Source organism: Panthera tigris, chromosome A1, assembly GCF_018350195.1.
Source record: "Panthera tigris isolate Pti1 chromosome A1, P.tigris_Pti1_mat1.1, whole genome shotgun sequence".
Classification (NCBI taxonomy): Eukaryota; Metazoa; Chordata; class Mammalia; order Carnivora; family Felidae; genus Panthera; species Panthera tigris.
Window position 1 is genome coordinate 147,903,303 of NC_056660.1, and position 23,190 is coordinate 147,926,492.

Sequence of the window (23,190 nt, forward strand, 5' to 3'; positions counted from 1 at the left end):
CTGGGTGGGTAGGCAAGGTGCACGGGGGCAGGAGGGGCAGGCTTAGCTCGCTTCTCCTTAGGTGATCCACTTCAGGAGGGGCCCTGTGGCAGCGGGAGGGAGTCAGATCCGCTGCTGGAGGTTGGCTCAGCAGAAGCACAGAGTTGGGTGTTTGCGCGGAGGGAGCAAGTTCCCTGGCAGGAACTGGTTCCCTTTGGGATTTTGGCTGGGGGATGGGCGGGGAGATGGCGCTGGGAGCGCCTTTGTTCCCCGCCAAGCTGAGCTCTGTCTTCCGGTGGGCTCAGCAACTCTCCCTTCCTTTGTCCTCCAGCTTTCCTGCTTTCTGACCAAAGCTGTTAACTTATTACCTCCCAGATGCTAAGTCGCGCTTGCTGTGGGAACACAGTCCGTCCGGCCCCTCTGCTTTTGCCAGCCAGACTCCGGGGCTCTGCTTGGCCGGCGAGCCGCCCCTCCTCCCCGGCTCCCTCCCGCCAGTCCGTGGAGCGCGCACCGCCTCGCCACCCTTCCTACCCTCTTCCATGGGCCTCTTGTCTGCGCTTGGCTCTGGAGACTCCGTTCTGCTCAACGCTGCAACAAATTTTAAGGGAGACTCTCTGAGGTGAGAACGATTAAACAAACAAACAAACAAACAAATGCCAAGAGCAGCAAAGACTAGAAAGAAAGAGACAACACCACCAGAAACTCCAACTCTACAAGCAACATAATGGCAATAAATTCATATCACTCTAAACGTCAATGGACTCAATGCCCCAATCAAAAGACACAGGGTAACAGAATGGATAAGAAAACAAGATCCAACTACATGCTGTTTATGAGACCCACTGTAGACTTAAAGAAACTTCAGATTGAAAGTAAGGGGATGGAGAACCATCTATAATGCTAATGGTCAACAAAAGAAAGCTGGAGTAGCCATTCTTATATCAGACTATCTAGACTTTAAAATAAAGGCTGTATCAAGAGATGGAGAAGGACATTATATCATAATTAAGAGGTCTATCCACCAAGAAGACCTAACAATTGTAAAAATTTATGTGCCAAAAGTGGCAACACCCAAATATATAAATCAATTAGTCACAAACACAAAGAAATTCATTGACAATAATACCATAACATTAGGGGACTTCAAAACCCCACTTACAACAATGGAAAGATCATCTAATAAAAAAATCAACCAGGAAACAACGGCTTTGAATGACACACTGGACCAGATGGACTTAACAGATATATTCACAACATTTCATCCTAAAGCAGCAGAATATACATGGTTCTCCAGTGCACATGGAACATTCTCCAGAATAGACCACATACTGGGACACATATCAGCCCTAAGTAAGTACAAAAAGATCGAGATCATACTGTGCCTCTTTCAGACCACAATGCTATGAAACTTGAAATCAACCACAAGAAAAAATTTGGAAAGATAACAAATACTTAAAGACTAAAGAACATCCTACTAAAGAATGAATGGGCTAATGAAGAAGTTAAAGAGGAAATTAAAAAGTTCATGGAAGCCAATGAATATGATAACACCACAACCCAAAACCTCTGGGACACAATAAAGGAGGTCATAAGAGGAAAGTATATAGCAATTCAGGCCTTCCTAAAGAAGGAAGAAAAATCTCAGATACACAACCTAACCTTATGCTTTAAGGAGCTGGAAAAGGAATAGCAAATAAAACCCAAAACCAGCAGAAGACAGGAAATAAAAAATATTAGAGCAGAAGTTAATGCTATCGAAACCAAAAAAGCCCAGTAGAACATATCAATGAAACCAGAAGCTGGTTCTTTAATAGAAATGACAAAATTGATAAACCTCTAGCCCATTTGATCAAAAACAAAAAGGAAAGGACCCAAATAAATAACATCAAGAATAAAGAAGAGAGATCACAATCAACACAGCAGAGATAAAAACAATATTAAGAGAATATGAGCAATTATATGCCAATAAAATGGGCAACCTGGAAGAAATGGACAAATTCCTAGAAAAATATACACTACCAAAACTGAAACAGGAAGAAATAGAAAACTTGAACAGACCCATAACCAGTAAGGAAATCGAATTAGTAATAAAAAATCTGGCAAAAAGCCAGAGTCCAGAGCCAGATGGCTTTCGAGGGGAATTCTACCGAACATTTAAGGAAGAGTTAACCCCTATTCTCTTGAAGCTGTTCCAAAAAACAGAAATGGAAGGAAAACTTCCAAACCCTTTCTATGAAGCAAGCATTACCTACATTCTAAAACCAGACACAGACTCCACTAAAAAGGAGAACTACAGAAAAATTTCCCTGATGAATATGGATGGAAAAATCCTCAACAAGATATTAGCCAACTGGATCCAACAATGCATTAAAAAAAATATTCGCCATGACCAAATGAGATTTATACCTGGGATGCAGGGCTGGTTCAATATCTGCAAAATAATTAACGTGATTCATCACATCATAAAAGAAAGGACAAGAACCATATGATCCTCTCAATAGATGCAGGGAAAGCATTTGACAAAATACAGCATCCTTTCTTGATAAAAACCCTCAAGAAAGTAGGGATAGAAGGAGCATACCTCGAGATCATAAAAGCCATTTATAAATAGCCCAAGGGTAATATCATCCTCAATGGGGAAACACTGAGAGCTTTCCCCCTAAGGTCGGGAACAAGACAGGGTGTCCAAACTCATCATTATTATCCAACATAGTATTGGAAGTCTTAGCCTCTGCAGTCAGACAACACAAAGAAATAAAAGGCATCTAAATTGGCCAGGAGGTGGTCAAACTTTCATTCTTCGCAGATGGCATGATACTCTATATGGAAAACCCAAAAGATTCCACCAAAAAACTCCCAGAACTGATCCATGAATTCAGCAAATTTGCAGGATATAAAATCAATGCACAGAAATTGGTTGCATTCCTATATACCAACAATGAAGTGACAGAAAGAGAAATCAAGCTATTATTCTCATTTACAATTGCATCAAAAACAATAAAATACCTAGGAATAAATCTGACCAAAGAGGTGCAAAATCTATACACTGAAAACTATAGAAAGCTGATGAAAGAAATTGAAGAAGACACAAAAAACGGAAAAAGATTCCATGCTCCTGGATAGGAAGAACAAATACTGTTAAAATGTCGATACTACCCAAAGCAATCTACATATTCAATGCAAACTCTATCAAAATAACATCGGCATTCAAATAATCCTAAAATTCATATGGAAGCAGAAATGACCCCGAACAGACACAGCAATTTTGAAAAAGAAAACCAAAGCAAGAGTCATCACAATCCCAGACCTCAAGCTATACTACAAAGCTGTAATCATCAGGACACTATGGTACTGGCACAAGAACAGACACTCAGATCAATGGAATAGAATAGAGAACCCAGAAATGGACCCACAAACGTATAGCCAACTAATCTTTGACAAAGCAGGATAGAATATCCAATGGAATGGAGACAGTGTCCTCAGCAAGTGGAGCTGGGAAAACTGGACAGCGACATGCAGAAGAATGAATCTGGACCACTTTCCTACACCATACACAAAAATAAACTCAAAATGAATGTAAGACCTCAATGTAAGACAGGAAGCCATCAAAATCCTCGAGGAGAAAGCAAGCAAAACCCTCTGTGATCTTGGCCACAGCTTACTCAACACATCTCAGGAGACAAGGAAAACAAAAGCAAAAATGAACTACTGGGACCTCATCAAAATAAAAATCTTCTGCGCAGTGAAGGAAACAATCAGCAAAACTAAAAGGCAACTGACAGAATGGGAGATGTTTGCAAACGACATATCAGATAAAGGGTTAGTATCCACAATCTATAAAGAACTTATCAAACTCAACACACAAAAAAAACAAATAATCCTGCGAAGAAATGGGGAAAAGACATGAATAGACACTTCTCCAAAGAAGACATCCAGATGGCCAACCAACACATGAAAAAATGGTCCACATCACTCATCATCAGGCAAATACAAATCAAAACCACAGTGAGCTATCACTTCACACCTGTCAGAATGGCTAACATTAACCACTCAGGCAACAACAGACGTCGGGGGGGATGCGGAGAAAGAGGATCTGTTTTGCATTGCTGGTGGGAATGCAAACTGGTGCAGCCACTCTGGAAAATAGTATGGAGGTTCTTCAAAAAACTAAAAATAGAACTACCCTATGACCCAGCAATTGCACTACTAGGCATTTATCCAAGGGATACAAGTATGCTGTTTCAAAGGGACACATGCACCTCCATGTTTATAGCAGCACTATCAACAATAGCCAAAGTATGGAAAGATTCATCGATGGATGAATGGATACAGAAGATGTGGTGTGTGTATATGTATATGTAAATATATGTATACATATACATATACACACACACAATGGAGTATTACTCAGCAATCAAAAGAATGAAATCTTGCCGTTTGCAACACATGGATGGAGCTAGAGGGTATTATGCTAAGCGAAATTAGTCAGAGAAACAAAAATCATATGACTTCATTCATATGAGGACTTTAAAGAGACAAAACAGATGAACATAAGGGAAGAGAAGCAAAAATAAAAATAATAATAAAAACAGGGATGGGGCAAAACATAAGAGACTCTTAAAAATGGAGAACAAACAGAGGGTTAGTGGAGGAGTTGTGGAATGGTGGATGGGCTAAATGGGTAAGGGGTGGAAGGAATCTACTCCTGAAATCATTGTTGCACTATATGCTAAGTAATTTGGATGTAAATTTTAAAAAGTAAAATAATATAGTAAATTATAAAAAAAAACAAAAATAAACACAAAAACAAGCATCTCTCTATTCTTGTTAATGTGTGAGTTTTACTTCTGTTTTTTTTTTTAATATTTATTTATTTTTGAGAGACTGAGAGAGATAGAGCATGAGTAGGGGAGGGCAGAGAGAGAGGAAAACACAGAATCCAAAGCAGGCAACAGGCTCTGAGCTTTCAGCACAGAGCCCAGTGCGGGGCTTGAACCCAGAAACCTTGTGCTCATGACCTGAGCCAAAGCCAGACGCTTAACCTAGTGAGCCACCCAGGTGTGCAGTTTTACTTATCAGTCATAGCTTTAGTGTCTCTTCTACCTAAAAATATTAACATAATCACTTGGAGAATTTTACTTACTTTCTGAGAGCTCAAATTTCTAGCAATGCCCTGCATCCTTGAACTCTCCACAAAAGCATCTAGCAATCCTCTAACAAGCCCTTCCCACATCCTCTCATTGATACCTCCCATGATTCCTCATTGTATAAAGTTTCCTTCTTTGCAACAATACAGCCAACTAAACATGAGTTTCTAAATTTCTAAATACATAATAATTAGTTTCCATGTTTTTTAGTTTACTAATAGCATAGTATCAAAATCCCCCATGTGTTTCATATTTCTAAAAATGTCCCATTCTATGTTCAAATTTATATATATACATATATATGTATATATATAGACTTACAGCAAAATTGAGAGGAAGGTACAGGGATTTCCCATATACTTCCTGCCCCCACATATGTGTATCTTCCCCCATTATTGACACTCCCCACCAGAGTGGTACCTTTGTCACAATTGGTGAACCTATATTGACACACCATAATCATCCCAAGTCCATGATTTACATTAGGGTTCACCCTTGGTGTTGTACATTTTATGGGCATTGTCAAATACAAAATGTAAAATGACATGTATCCACCATTATAGTATCACACACAGTATTTTTACTGCCGTAAAAATCCTCCATGTTCTGCCTATTCGTCACTCCATGTCCCCTAACCTCTGGTAACTACTGATTAAAAAAAAATTTAAATGTTTATTTACTTTTGAGAGAAAGAGAGAGAGAGAGAGAGAGAGACAGACAGACAGACACGCATGAGCAGGGGACGGGCAGAGAGAAGGAGACACAGAATCTGAAGTAGACTCCAGGCTCTGAGCTGTCAGCATAGAGCCCAATGCGGGGCTCAAACCCACAACTGTGAGATCATGACCTGAGCTGAAGTCAGACACTTAACTAACTGAGTCACCCACGTGCCCCAGTAACCACTGATTATTTAACTGTCTTCATAGTTTTTTTCCCAAAATGTCATATAGTTAGTATCATACAGTATGTAGCATTTCCATTATGGTTTTTTCATTTACTAATATGAATTTTAAGTTTCTTCTATGTCTTTTTATGGCTTGAGATCTCATTTATTTTTAGGTCTGAGTAATATTCTATTGAATATCATAGTTTATGTATCCATTCATCTGCTGAAGGGTATCTCTTCAAAAAGTTCCCATGCACAATCCTGAGCCTCACTGCCACCCCAGACAGCCACTAACATAATCAATTCTTCTCTCTCACCATATGTATAAACACACACATACACACTATATGTATATGTATATACATATTTACGTATATGCATATACGTATATATGTATATATATCGTTTATAAAACTCAAAAACAGGCAAAATCAATCTTCAATGACAGAATGATATATAAATATATATGTGAATATACATAATTTTGGTGTCATTATAGGTTAGTCTTCCTGTTCTAGAGTTTTATTTACATCAAATAACAATATGTATTTTTATAGCAGCCCGATTTTTAAAAGTATAAAAAAGATGTATATAACTCAATTAAAACAAGTGTGGTTCTGTCAGTCAGAAAGCCATGTCTGATCTTAAAACATACATGAATGAACCAGTTACAGACAACAAATTAGGAAAGGATATGTAAACAAGAGATACATAAACAAAAATATTTATAAACAAAAAGACCAAAAAGCTAAAATTAAAAATAATCTGGCTGAATGTCCCACAAACCAAATCAATTAGGTGAACGTTTTAGAATCTGCTATAATGACTGAATCTTAGGCTGGGAAAAAAAAAAAACAAACACAAAAAACAAAACAAAACAAAAAACTACCACAGTTTTGGAAGGTCTCAGCAGTGAGGTAAAAGCAAATTAGGTTTTTAATTGATTTCATGTTTAAACACCAATGGTTTATATAGGCGCAAGTAAATGAATAAGCTAATTAACACATAACTAGAATAAATGCATAACTAAAGCAAACTCAATATGCATTTATAAAGCATAAAATTCTGTCAATCAAAAGTAATCCTGATGATCAGATTATATGTCAGAGATTATGATGACTTCCAAATACACAATTTCAAGAAGAATTCTAGGGGCGCCTAGGTGGCTCAGTTGGGTAAGTGTCTAACTTCAGCTAAGGTCATGATCTTGCGATTTGTGAGTTTGAGCCCCTCAAACTCGGGCCCTATACTGACAGTTCAGAGACTGGATCCAGCTTCAGATTCTGTGTCTCCCTCTCTCTCTGTTCCTCCCCCACTCGCACTCTGTCTCGCTGTCTCTCTCTCAAAAATAAATAAAGAATTAAAAAAAATTAAAAAATAAAATAAAGAAGAATTCTAAGCAATTAATGTTTAACAGAAAACTAATCTCCAATTTAAGTACCTGGAAATTATGTAGCATAAGGAATGTTTGCAGAAGGTAGTGATAGATAACATAAAAATAAAAGAGAGTAAAAGTTTAATAAAGACAGGGTTGAAATCTTTAAACATGTGGAGTACTTTCATGTGGAAGCAAAAGCTGATTCACTCTCTTTTGTCTTCAAAGACAGAATTAAACTAAAGAGGAAGTTAGAAATGTTTCATCTCAGTGTGAGCATTGGTAGTGCAGTGGTAGCTGATGAAATGTGGCTGGTGAAAAAAAGAGAACAACGAATATATTCTCCACCGGAAGCATATTTCAGATAATTTTAGGATAATATTTTGAAATGATGAGATGTTCAACCATCTACACTGAAAACACAACTCTAAGATGAATTATTCTTTCCTTAGGTATTAATATCTTAATACCAAACAGGCCTCACACACCAATCATGCTTCCTTCCACCTACCATGTAAATCTAATTTTGCTTTTGAGAAGAATGTTTGTATTTTAAAAGTTAGAAAATACCAAAATTGAAAGAAACAGATGCATGATACAGTGAAATTTCTGTAATAATTTCTTTCATTTTCCTCTGGCTAACTTCTATTTCTTTTGGCTTGAGTAAACCAAAATACCAAAATTATAAAATAAGGGTCAGTGAATGCTCAAGTAAATGCTTATAAAGTAAAATAGACAGTTCTCAAAAGGAAATTGAGGTGTCCAATTTGTTGATTTAGCTCTTTTGTCTATTTTATTATTGTGTTATTAGTCTTTATACTCAGTGAATTATTCAAAGGTATTATTTAAGTAGGTAAAAATCTTACTGATGGAGTAATGGACTCTAAACTTCTTGTTTAACCTCTGCCTAGTCAATCTATTTAAATGTTTGCCTACTTTATCTAAAGTATCTTCACCTATTCAAATGATTGCCTATTTTTATGTAGTATAGAAAATCTCATTTTTTCATTTGAATAAAAATATCTGAATTTAAAATCTAATGTCATATTATTTTAAGTCAATGTTACTAAAAATTGTATCTACAGCCAATCAAAGTAGAATTACCATCAATACTTGTTAAAGATGCAGATTTCTGAAGATTTCTGAAGTGCCCTTCATTAGCATCTGTAGGATTAGGGTCTGGTCAATGTTTTTTAAGCAGTCTCCTTAGATGATTTTGATGTGCATTGAAGTTTGAAAATCACTAAGTTAGGAAGTAGAATCAGCTTAGTATTTGCAATGGGAAAATAGGCAGCATTTAAAGCTGACAAATCAAGCAATAAAATCTAAATACATAAAAGACAAAGACAAACACTAAAAATCTAATCTTGACTAAAATTGGGGGAAGAAGAGTAATAGAAGAGTTTAGAAAAGACATATGATAGGTATGATGTTAAAAGGATGATTATGTAAGGATTATTTGCAAAGATAATCACTAAAAGAAAAATGCAAACATTTTTAAACATTAGAAGAACATTATTTCTTTGTTTTAAAATAACAAAGAAATAATACTTCAAGGAATTTAAAAATATTCACATTTCAAAACAGATATCATCCCATAATATTAATTAAATGCTGGAACTAAATCTCTGATAGGCAGAATAAAGTTCAATTTGTTAATAATTTTCTTCATCTTCTTTTTTGTTTTTTGGTGATCTCTGGGGACTTAGTCAACATATTGTCTCTTTCCCAAAAAACATGCAATTAGTCTCATATATTTTCTATATGTTTCATGTTTTTAATCTTATAAATTCTATAATGCTATCTGATAATATTTTCCTCTACTACTAAGAATTTAAGCCAAACTATAAGCCAATATCTTTAAATATTTTAAGACACAAAAATCTTTTTAGATGGGATATATGTTATAAATTATTATAATAACTAAAGGTCAATAATAATTAGTATTTTTCTAGAAAATTGATTCAAAACTTAGAGCTAGACTTTCAAGTTGGAAACATTACATAATAATATGTAAATTTAGTGTAATTGTAAATGGGATCGATTCCTTGATTTCTCTTTCTGTTGCTTCATTAGTGGTGTACAGAAATGCAACCAATTTCTGTGCCCTGATTTTATATCCCATGACTTTGCTGAATTCATGGTTCAGTCCCAGCTTGGTTTAGGGCCAGTATCACTTCAAAGGTAACATTATTATCTTCACCCAGAATATAATTAAGATTTTTTTTGAGATGTAGAGACGAAGAAAAGGGGAATCCAGCAGAAATAAAATCAAGACAAAAATCATGGGGTAGGAAAGAAAAAAAAACTATATTGAGAGTGACAATATTCCTAGTTTGCAGTTGTGGTAGGCATGAAAAAACTAAGAGGGAAGAATCTATAATATCAAAGTAAAACACAAAACAACAGAAGCAATATTATTTGAAAAATTCAAATCAATTGCACATATTCAGGCTTCTATCCTGTCAGAATAACATTAGCAAACATCCATCGAGTTCTTAAAATGGCAACTACAATTTTATGAGAATTTCTCACATTCATCAGCATTTTCAGTTGAAGAAATCATAGGAAGGAGACCTCAAGTAATTGGCCCAAGTACAAGCAGCTAATAAATGACAAAGCCAGGATTCATATCAGGAATGATGTCCAGAGATTAAGACCTTGACCACCATGTTATACAATTTCCAGGGGTGGAAGAGGGTGGTTTTAAGATGTTGTGAGAGTGAACTGGCAGCTCAAGGTCAGTTAGGAAGCCAATTTCAGAATTCAGTCAAAAGAAAGTGATATTTGAAGCAGGATAGAAGTATAGAGAATCTAACAGAAGAAATTTACCCAACATGATAATAGAAACTATAGAACTTGGTTACCAGGAGGACTGTGGAGTAAGAGGAGACTTGAGTATTTATATCACATAATACAAAATACTATAAAGAATTTGAGTAAAATGGTGAATAAAAAGGCCATTTAAATTTGTGATAAAGTTGTGATTTGCTACTCTGAGAGTATTTTTCAGCAAAGTCAAACTAGATTGCATAATACTGGAAAAAGCTAAAGAAATAGCAACAAAATGGTTTATCCTTCAAGTTATTGGGCAGTATTGGAAAGAAAAATAGAAAAGCCATTTATAAGGTTTCAGTAAAAAAAATAGTAATAATTTCAGGTTGGAAGAGTTGTATCTGTGTGTGTGTGTGTGTGTGTGTGTGTGTGTGTGTGTGTATGTGTGTTTTCAGATTAGTGAAATTTTCATCTAATAGAACAGGTGTATACTATGAGAGGGAGCATATTCCAATACCTAACTGCTAATAGGATTACTATTAAAAATTTTATCACTAAGCAAGTCATGGCTATGATCGCTAATGACACTAATTTTAATTGTTTTTCTTAAATATTTCTTAAATATTTGGCATATCTATCACTGGCTTGCAAGGAAGTTTTGGCAATTTAGAACAAGAAAATCCAAAGTGAATAGTCATGTTTAATTGGTATCTTATTTTAGAGACTTCTTTTCATTTTTAATTGCCTATATATAAAGCCAAACTTTCTTTAAGTAAAAGTGTTTAAAATTTGAAACATGACATTAAAATGACAATGAATAAATAAGTTGCAGTGATCTGTAAAATTCATAAGGTATTTCAGAAGTTTGTCAACGGAACAAGTATAAGTACCGTGGATTTGGAGAACAAACAGTGAAGTCAAGAAAATAGAGAAACATGAGTGCTTACAGCAGGGTGAGTTCCCAGGGATGTCTGGAGGGAAAGGGAATCAAACCACAGGTGAGAGACTTTAGTCCCAGAAAAATGGTGCTGCGTTCCCTTCACACAGCACAGGAGAGGAGAAGGGAAAACATACCTACTGATGTTGGGATTCTCCTTCATATTTAATTGACCCTGCTGTTATTATTAAGCTATTGTTAATTATTTCTTCACTCCTCCAAGCAAGAGCTATTGGTCACTGCCTCATGGCCAGACCCACTCTTTCTATAGCAGTATAGTCTAAGTAGTTGTTGACCTAATATGGAGAATTAAAGTCAAGTGTAAGATCTCATTGTATTTGGGATTTCTGAATCCCATATTGCCATTTCATTGCTTGTAAAATAAAATATGTAGCACTTAACCTCTCTTTGTGTATCTGTTTCTTTATGTGTCAAATAGGTATAATAATATTTATCTGTCTCACAAGGGTGTTTTAAAGATTAGTTAATTAAGTGTGTGGATGATAGAAAGGCTATATAAATATATAAATGCTAAATAGTCATACCCATTAAATGTCTTCCTTAAAATTATACAATCAAAGTTATTCCAGAGTAATTCATAATTAAAATGGAAAACAAGGCAAGGCCTTTGCTCTTTATCATTCAAGATGTCTTGGAGCTGATACATTTATATTTTCTCTTTTCTCAATCCTCTCTCTCTCTCACTCTACAATACCCACCTCCTCCTTGAATAAATACATGAGTAAATACTTCAACAACAATTTTTAACCTGAACCTCATCTAAGTGTCTTTGCTCGGCAGGTTTAAATCAGATAATTATGTTATCTTATGATATTTAACCTAGCTGAATGATGCCTTATTAAACTCTTCAAGAATTCCACAACATAGAATTTTATCATATTAAAAGTAATTGAAAGTGATTAAGGTAGCTATAATTAATGGCATATTATAGCAGCAATATGCAAAACTATTTCAAAGATAGTGGGAACAAATATGGGAAGAAATATTTTGTCATGTCCTGGGGTATTGAAAAATGAAAATGACTCCTCAAAATCTTATAAAAGATAATGACCACAAAAAAACAATAGATTTTATATAGACTGGATTTTACAGAATGCTGATAAAACATAATCTGGCAATGCTAAGTAATTACTATCATTCTTTTTTATCATGACATTTTAGTAGTTGTCACAAAAATAATGGAATTTAAATTGCATTTCTGAAGTTGAGAAAGCACTAATATCTTGTCTATATTGATTTAGGTTTTTTTTGACGCTGTGTAAGTGAAAGGTAAAATTTTGAGGGAGAAAAACAGAGTACAGAGTCATTAGCAAAGAGACTGATGCTTCAAACTATAATTGAAAGTTAACTTACACACTAACAATGTTATCTGTTTCTCATATTGCTTTGTGTGAAACTTCAGTTTTTGTTGGATGGTTATCATGTTTGTTATGAGTTTTTAATTTTTTTGTTTGTTGTGTTTTTTTTATTTAAAAAAATTTTTTTTTAAGTTTATTTATTTTTGAGACAGAGAGAGACAGAGCATGAACGGGGGAGGGTCAGAGAGAGAGGGAGACACAGAATCGGAAGCAGGCTCCAGGCTCTGAGCCATCAGCCCAGAGCCCCACGCGGGGCTCAAACTCACAGACCGCGAGATCGTGACCTGAGCCGAAGTCGGATGCTCAACCGACTGAGCCACCCAGGCACCCCATTTGTTGTGTTTTAATAAGGCATAAAAGAAAAATAATGTTCAAAAATAGACTACCAAAAGAGCATACTGCATATCTACATAATGCAGATACCACGTTTTTTGTTTTTGTTTTAGTTTTAGTTTTTGTTTTTTGATAAGGGTAAGGTAAAGATATATATGTCTCTAAGGTTCAGGAAATCAGTTTAGGGTGTGTTTAGAATCAAAGTTTTCTGTTCCCTGCTTTTAGTTGGTCTATATGTATGTATATTTGGTCAAGATCAGATCTAGAAAATTCATGATTCCAGAAGACTGTTTAGTTTAAATAAAACATGGGTGCCTGGGTGGCTCAGTTGGTTAAGCATTCAACTTTGGCTCAGGTGAGAATCTCGTGGTTCGTGAGTTCGAGCCCTGGGTCATGCTCTGTGCTGATAGCTCATAGCCTGGAGCCTGCTTCCGATTCTGTTTCTCCCTCTCACTTTGCCCCTCCTTCGCTCATGTTTTGTCTCTCTGTCTCTCAAAAATGAATAAATGTTAAAAAAAAAATTTTAAAAACCCAAAAAACCATAAGGTTATTTCTGCTGTTAACATATAGAATATCATGTATTTATGTTATGTGTGAAGTTACTTGACCTTAATTTGTCAAGCATTTACATCTTGGGCATTTTTCCAATATTTTGTGTTATATATGTATGTTTTTCTGTCAGAAATCCTACCCACTCCCTTGATTTGATACCCAAATCTCTCTCTCCATACAAAGCACTTTCCTGGGTCCTGACCTAAATTTGTACCCCTGTTTTTAATATTTCCACCGGTATACACAACTGACACCTTGAACAGTTCTGATTGTTTATCTGTAAGCAACAAAAACTAAATATGACAAAAGTATAAAAAAAAAAGAAAAAAAGGGTATCACTTAATTCAAAGAATGGAAAAAAATCTGAAGAATCAGACTTGTGAAAATATAGAAATCAAAGTAGTTCAGAGAATTGCTTTAAAATCCAGTTTACAGACTATTTTGGTGCGTGTTCTATGAGGACCTGCAAAACAACGTGTATTCTGCCATTACTGGGTGACTGCTATTTAAATATCAACTGGGTTGTGTTAACAATTTTGTTTAATATTATGCACGCTCACTGATTTTTGTCTATTTGCTTTATTAATTGTAGAATATAGGATATTGAAATATTAGCCTATAATTATAGACTTTTCTATTTCTCCTTGCAGTTTTATCTTCTTTTTCTTCATATTCTCAGAAACTCTGTTGTTACATGCATAAAGAGTTATAATGGTTAAGAGTTATGATTCGGGAGTGCCTGGCTAACTCAGTCAGTAGAGCATGTGACTCTTGATCTTGGGATTGTGTTCGAGGCCATTGTTAGATGTAGAGATTACTTAAAATAAAAATAAATAAATAATTTTATGATTGCAATGATATAGTAATACCTTTCTTTATTATAAAATGGCCTTTTTGTCTCTAATAATATTCTTTTCTCTGAAATCTACTTTCATATTAATATAGCCACTCTTTATTTAGAAAAATGTTACAATGATATATCATTTTACATCCCCTTATTTTAACCTAGTTGCATTTTTAATTTTTTTAATTTTTTTTTAATTTTTATTTTTTAACGTAGTTGTATTTTTATATTTATGTGGATTTCTTCTGGAAGCATATAGTAAATTATTTTTTATTCTAATCTATTTCTACTTCCTAGTGGGGCCTTATTCCATTTACAGTTAATTTTTAATATAGTTGAAATTCAATAAACTATCTTTAAATAAACTTGTTTATTTTCTTTGTGTCTAACTTGTGTTTTTTTCTAAATTCTGAAACTAATTTAATAATTTTATATTCCATTTTATCTTCTTTATTGACTTATTAACTGTAAATCTTGGTTGTCTGTGTGTAATTGTTTCATTTAATATTTTTCACTATGCATCTTTAGCTTATCACAATAAGCTTTCAATGATGCTTTTTGCTCAACATTTCTTTAGGTGATATATTTCTTTTTTTAATTTTATTCTCATTTCATATTGAAACTTTTAAAGATTTTTCTACTTAAGTCTTTTTGTTGCACAAAAACTGGAGAAATTCTTATTTTTTAAAAGAAATATTTCCTTTCATAAAGATATCTTACTTGTCTTTGTCATGTTATAATCATTATGCTGCCTTCTTGTATCTATGATGAAGTATTTTTACACTTTTATGTTGTTTGCTTTCATATTATCCACTTCTCCCTACTGATGCCCACTGTGGTAGACTGACTAATGACCCATTCCTCCCTTCCACAAAATGTCCACATCTTATCCCACCCAAACTTGCAGATATGTTACCTTGCATGGTAAAAGTGATGTGATTTAGTTAGGGATCTTAACATAGAAAGCTTATCCTGGATTATCGAGTAAACCCATTGTCATCACAAGGATCTTTATAAGAATGATGCAGAAGGGTCAGAGAGGCAAAGAAGCTGATGTGACAACAGACAGAGGGAGGGGAGGGAATGTGATAATGGAGGAACCATTAGAGAAATGCAGCTAGAAGCCAAGTAATGAGGGCAGCAACTCAAACATGCAAAAGACAAGGAACAGATCTTCCTCTAGAGATTCCCCAAGGAACATAATCTTTCAGGGGCACCTGGGTGGCTGAGTTGGTTAAGCGTTGGACTTCAGCTCAGGTCAAGATCTTGCAGTTCACGAGGTTGAGCCCCACATTGGGCTTGGGCTGACAGCTCAGAGCCTGAGATCTACTTCAGATTCTGTGTCTCCCTCTCTCTCTGACCCTTCTCCTCCGCCCCCATTCCCCCGCACTCTGTCTCTTTCTCTCTCAAAAATAAATAAACGTTAAAAACATTTTTTAAAAAAGAGCTACTTCAGATTTCTGAACTCAAGAACTGTAAGACAGCAAATTTTTACATTGTATTAAGTAACTAAGTTTGTGGTAATTTGTTACAGCTGCAATAGGAAACATATTTCCTCCTATGAATAAGCCCTTACCACTTTCTAAGAGTATAGTGGGTGGAGTGTGTTTGAAAATATATATTTAAACATTTGACCCTTCCAATTTAATCTCAGACTCAGTTGCTTCCATTTCTACCTTTCATTTCATAGACTGTGCTTAGGAATGGGTTGCAAAAAAGTGGGAAGTGCAAAGTATGATTGAACCAAAAACAGGCACAGTAGAGCCTAGATGATGGGTCTTCTCTCTTCCTTCCATAGTCAGTTTACAAGGCTGGTAACCTATTCACTCCACAAAGGTGTGAACAAATCTTAGCATTCTGAGAAGAGTGTTTTTGTACATTGGACAACTGTCTAATGAATCCTGGAAAATTTACTTACAACATTTACTTGTCCTCTACCTATTCCCTCATCATCCAATTTCCACAGAAAAACACATGTCATCTTCTTTTTTTCCCTTCAGTGCTTATCAATTCCAATTTCTGGTTGGAATAAAGTAAATTTGAGTTATGTGGACCATCTTTATGTTCCTCCACAGACTTCCTCTCAGCCTCAAGAACATGGTGTGTCTAGCACTGGGTGGGTGGGGAACACTTATGAAATGAAATTAATAGAAAGCTTTATCCTGTAGCATTTGCCCTATCATTTGTTTTAATATTAGCCACATAAATATATGGATATATATTTTACAAGGTAAGTTGTTACTTATTTTATTTTGTTTACCTTCTTAGGTTTTGTTAAATTTTTTGGTTCACACTACCTGTTAAAATACATTCTTTTTTTTTCCATTACTCTCATTAACTCATTTTTTAGTTTCTTGTATGTGTATAAATGGAGAGAGGACATTATACAATGCAAAATTGTATATAATTTTTTAAATAAAATTATTGTACAGAAATGAATATGTCCCTCACATAACTAAACTGCTGGATTATAAAGAAAATACACAAAGATTCTTTCTTTGCTATTTTACCAGCAAAATTCCTAACTTGGTATGCAGCAGGTGAATTAGGCAGCCAATATAGCATATGAATCCACCGCTTATTGAAAGGTTATGCTAAAAAGTGAGGTCCATTTTCGGATCTATAACCTACTTGAGGCTTTCAGTGGCTTTTCTTTTTCTGTTGTTGTTTTTTGTTTTTTGTTTTTGTTTTTGTTTTATGTGTTATTTTCTCTTTAGTGATCAAACACAAATCTAAATATACTCAGATTTGCTATTAGTCCAGAGACCATATAATTAGATGGAAATTATTTCTATTTTTCATGGATTAGTCTTATATTAAAATTTTAAGTTCAAGTTAATGTACACAACTCCTAATTTTTTCCCCTGTAATAAGTAAAGATATCTCCTCTGCCCCCACTCCTGGAATTCTGCAACTCTGAACTGATACAAAAAAAAAAAAAAAAGTAACCCTATGAAATGTTCTCCGAGTTCTTCCTTCCTGTCCTCACAGGAGTGTCTTAGCTTGTGGCATAAACCTCTACCAATATTATTATGATACTTCTGCACAGTCTCTCTCCTCCCTCCCCTCAGCCACTCCCCACCCTAGTCTTACTTTCTTCTTAGTGGTTATTGTGATTTGAAGTCTCAGCCTGGTTGCAGAAAGATAGAAGTGAAGAAAAGATGTGAGAAAGCATACTCTGCTCCTGTCACAGTGCAGCTCCTAAAGGAAAATGACAGTTACTCCTTTTTCTTGTTCGTATTGGCCTAAATACTATAATTCAGACACTAGTAGTAGTTAGTAGAACAGAGAAGCATATATACCTTTTCAATTAATGTTTATCTCTTCCTGAAAAGTTGAGGCATTCATAGAGTGAAGCTCGGGTTAATTTTTACTTCATGTTACTCTATTGTCATCTAATATACTGATAAGCCTCCTTTCACAGGACTCACTTACTTTTAGAAATCATTCAGGTACTATCTTCAAATAAATAGATCCTGCTTGTGAAATAATTAGTATTAGAAGGATTTTTGTAGTGAGTTTTATGCCCAAATGTGGGGCTCAAACTCACGACCCTGAGATCTACTAACTGAGCTAGCCAGGTGTCCCAGTATTAGAAAGATTTCTGATGAAACTATGAAATCCTACCACGTATACAAAAACCAAGCTCTGCCTAATTTAGGGAACTGCTGTGTTCATTCTGACTTTATTTTTATTTGCTTTAAAATTATAATGTCTCTCTTGGGGTGCCTGGGTGGCTCAGTTGGTTAGGCGACCGACTTCGGCTCAGGTCATGATTTCGCAGTTTGTGAGTTAGAGCCCCGAGTCCGGCTCTGTGCTGACAGCTCAGAGCCTGGAGTCTACTTCAGATTCTGTGTCTCCCCCTCTCTCTACCCATCCCCTGTTCATGCTCTGTGTCTCTCTTTCTCTCAATAATAAATAAAAGTTAAAAAAAATTAAAAAAATTATAATGTCTCTCAGGTTCTTGGGTGGCTCAGTCAGTTCAGTGTCTGACTCTTGAGTTTAGCTCAGGTCATGATCTCCCAGTTGTGAGATCAAATCCCAAGTCAGGCTCTGCCCGGGGCATTGAGCCAGCTTAAGATTCTCTCTCTCCCTCTCTCTGCCCGTCCCTCCCTTTAAAAAAACAAAACAAAACAAAACAAACAAACAAACAAACAAACAAAAAACAAAAAAGACTACAATGTTTCTCAAGGTACAATATGATGTTATAATTTTTGCATCACTTTTTTCTATAGCACATCAATAAAATAAACTACACATTTTCTCTAGGTTGCAGTTTCTTCATCTGTACCATGAATGACTTAAAAATGCCCTCTAGAGACATTTCCAGGTCTAAAATAGTGTGATGTTAATTATGAAAAAGTGTTTTCACCATACATGATCTTAAAAAAGAAACAAAAATCTGATCCATTCTTTAAAAACATTAAAACATATATATTTTTACTAATGAATAATAAATTTGCATTTTTATGTTAATTCAAACACATTGAAAGCATGTTTTAAAATTTAATAATAACTTAAAAAGAGATCTCTGCATAAATTAGAATCTTCTCATGGGTCTCATTAGGAAAAAAAAGTGATGAATTAAAAATTAATATTTTATAACATTATTAATACACATGCATCACTTAAGGCAGAGTGCCAAAGTAGGTTGTTTTTACTTACAAAATACCCTAGCAATAGATAAACATAAAAATGTAGCTTATGAAATTATTTGTGACCTGAAGCCTTAATCCAAAGGGGAAAAAAAGTCAATGAGATAACTAACCCTTACTCTTAATTTAAAACATTTATATGATTTTGGAGGTCAGAGTCAAAACTGAATCTTAGGGGACTAAAATCAAGGTGTTAGGAGGGCTGTTCTCACTCCAGAGTCTCTAGAAGATAATTCACTCACTGAGTTTCTGGTGAATGCAGGCATGCTTATTAAGTCCAACCTCTGTCTCCATGGTCACTTTGCTGACTTTTCTATTTCAAATCTCTCTCTGGCTACCTCTTGGAAAGATACTTGTGATTTCATTTAGGGCCCGTCTGGATAATCCAGGATAATCTCCTCAGCCTTAACATAATCACATCTGCAGAATCTTTTTTTTTTTTTTTCCATATTAAGTAGCATTCACAGATTCTAGGGATAGAGACTTGGGAAGAAAGTATTTTCAGTATTTCAGCATCCATTTACTTTCATTGAAATCACAGTTTATTTTCATTAAACACAACACTAATTCATAATCCATAAAATGGTGACTTTGGATCTCCCAATCATTTGCTAGCTACACATGAGCCTGAGCTTCTTATACACTGAGAGAATGTTGACAGTTTGGCATTTTTTCCGTCACTATATTTTATGTAGTGCACATCCTTTATATAAAGTATTGAACTAAATTCTCCCTTGTGGCTTAAGGAATTGTTTTAGATCATAAGCTTTTAATGGGAAGAAACATAGAATATAGTGATTTAAAAGTAGTGAATACTTCAGTATGAGGCACAGAGTGACAGCCTATAAATATATTTCATTTATGATTTCATGGATAATGAACCACTCATGCCTCTTTGCAAATAAACAGGTGTAATATACAACAAGGCTGTCAGATCAGGAAACTCTTAACCACATGGCTGTAAATTGTTCAGAAGGTAAACTGTTTTCAGATCCTAACACAGTAAGAAAATGTCAGAGAAGATCACAGTAAAGTATGGAAGGAATTAACTAAGAAGTATGAGGTTTAACAATATAAACAACAAAAATTTAATTTGGAACTTTCCAGCCAGCGATTTAATAAGAAGCCATGAGAATCCTTGTTAGAGCAATGTTATAATGAAATTTTAGCAATTCTAGCTTGAGAGAAAGGTAACCCATACATAGAATTACATTTTAATAGAACAAGTTTGGCTTGTTCTGAAATGTGACAGGCAGAGGGACCGGGCAGAGAAAGAGTTCACAAAACACAGGAGAAAAGAAACCAGATTAGAATTTCACCTGTCTTAGATTTATGTACTTCAAATAAAGCCACTTAGACTGGAGGAAGTAGTCCTGAGTACACACAGAAAGAAGTATGACCTTATAATAGATTATTTTTAAAAACACCCACACAGCTGAAAACTAAATGCATATGAAGTACACAACACTAAAAGCTTGTAAACCTAACTTTAAACAATTAAAAATGCATGTGTTATTTCTGTTTAAGAAAGTTTCTTCCTATCATATGACACCTCTAAGACTATAGAACTATGTTTTTTTCTTATTTTTGAATCCCAGTAACTTGCACAGTGCATATCATGTTTAATACATATTCGTAAACATAGTTTGGAATAGCTTTATTGATGCATAATTCATATACCATTCAGTTCACCCCTATAATATGTATAATCTAATGATTTTTAGTATTTTATAGAGCTGTACAACCATCACATCAATTTCTATATTTCATCCTTCTCCAAAGAAATGCTGTGTCCTTAGCAAAACCTTGCAACACTTCCCGTCCTAGTAAAACAGAATCTACTTTTTGTGTCTGCAGATTTGCCATTCTCTGAGTTATTTCACTGAGCATAGTGCCCTTTTTATGTTCTTACTGGTCATTTGCCAAATATTCTGGGGAAATGTCTATTCAAATTCTTTGCCCACTTAATAATTTGATTGTCCTTTTATTATTGCGTTTTAAGTGTTCTTTTTATATTCCAGATACAAGTCCTTTTCAGATATGTGATTTGCAAATAATTAGTCCATTCTATGGGGTAACTGTTCTCTTTCTTTTTTTAATGTTTATTTATTTACTTTGAGAGAGAGAGGAAGAGAGAGAGAGAGCAAAAGAGGGGCAGAGAGAGAGGAAGAGAGAGAATCCCAAGCAGGCACCATGAAGTCAACACAGAGCCTGACTCGGGGCTCCATTTCATGAAGTTTGAGATCATGACCTGAACCAAAATTAAAAGTTGGATGCTTCAGCGAGTGAGTCACCCAGGCACCCCTTATGTGAATTATGTGAAAATGTGAATATTGGAATACTATGTAATATTCAGGAAATAAGAAAATTACTTGACCTCAAATTCCAAATCACTGATAATACTTTTGTTTATAATGTGTATTTTCAAAATTTCTGAATACATATATGATTTATGGAAAAGGAGGTATCTTAAAAAAATTTTTTTTACATTTATTTATTTTTTGAGAAATATAGAGAGACAGAGCACAAGTTGGGGAGGGGCAGAGAGAGAAGTAGACACAGAATCCGAAGCAAGCTCCAGGCTCTGAGCTGTCAGCACAGAGCCCCACACGGGGCTCAAACTCACAGACTGTGAGATCATGACCTGAGCCGAAGTCAGAGGCTTAACCCATGGAGCCACACAGGTGCCCCAAGAAGGTTATCTTAAATATAGTTTCTTCAAACTCGTTAACAAAGTTAACATAAGGTTTGTAAAGTTGTTGCATTTTTTTTCTTTGTGAAGTAGTTGTATAATTCACAATGAGACTATTGTATGATTTATTTATCCAAAATCTTAATATAAAATATCACACATTTAAAATCCACATTGTAATATACACATATCTGCATATATTTATCTTCATTTCAGTCACAGAAGTCCTAGAAACAGAACTGCAATATCAAATATTGGGAAAAATTTCAAAGTATACATTATCATACTGCTCACCAAAGATTATGGTGGTGAATAGTATTAAACATCTGAAACATATCAAATCACACTTATGTTTAAAATTCATAACATCAAGTGGGACCTTAGTCTAGCTACTAGTCCTTCCACACTTCCCTAATCAAGTGCTATGTAAAGGTCAGTACAGAAATCAATAGTTATCTTTTATAAAATGTGCCAATTTGACAAAATAATGTCATGAAAGATAATAATAAAAATGGATTTGTATGTTGTATGCCTTTTATTTCATTCTCCAAATAATTTTTATGGTGTTTTAGATACTAGTGAGAAATTAGAAATTTAGAGCAAAATGAACAAGCAAAATATTACATTTCACCAAAGGTACTGTAAGAAGCACTGCTCTAATCCATTCCATTTTCTACTTTGTTAGAGACCATTTCATACCTGCCCTTCTCTCCTCCATACTTTAGAACATCTTCCATATTTCTTACCATCAGCTAAAAACTTTGTTTCATATTTTGTTGGCAAAATACAAGGGGAAATCCACATAGCTTCTAACCCACCTCTCCCTCTCCTCCCACACAGACCTCCTCCACTCACTTCTAGTATCTGTGTACCTCCACTCTCCTTTACCTTTCATTATGACAGATAAATTGTCTATGCATCTAAAGACAACCCCTTCATTATCCTCCTTGTCTATAATTAAATGACTTCCACCAGTTTTATTGCTGCCACTTTGGTACAAATCAATATAATTTCTCCCTAATCTATTGCAAAATCCTCTTGAATGTTCTTTCGACCCCACTACAGAACAACCAGAGTGTCCCTTTTAAAAGGTAAGCCTGCCTCTGTCAGTGCTGTGCTGAAGCCTTCAAAAGCTCCTTGATTTCTTTCTTTCTTTTTTTCTTTCTCTCTTTCTTTCTTTCTTTCTTTCTTTCTTTCTTTCTTTCTTTCTTTCTTTTTCTTTCTTTCTTTCTTTCTCTTTCTTTCTTTTCTTTCTTTCTTTCTTTTGTTCTTTCTTTCCTTCTTTCTTTTTTCTGCATCCACCTTCCTCTCTTTATTCCAGTCATACTTATCTGTATATCATTCTTTTCTTTCTTTCTTTCTTTCTTTCTTTCTTTCTTTCTTTCTTTCTTTCTTTCTCTTTTGTTCTTTCTTTCCTTCTTTCTTTTTTCTGCATCCACCTTCCTCTCTTTATTCCAGTCATACTTATCTGTATATCATTCTTAGAACTCTGAAACCACAGATTAGAGTTCTGCCTAGGGCCATTTTCTCTCATATATTTCCAGAGCTCATTCCTTCTCCTTCTTCAGGTATCTGCTCACATGTCACTACTGAAAGGAATCCTTCACTAACCACTTTTTTAAAAATTGAAAATCTC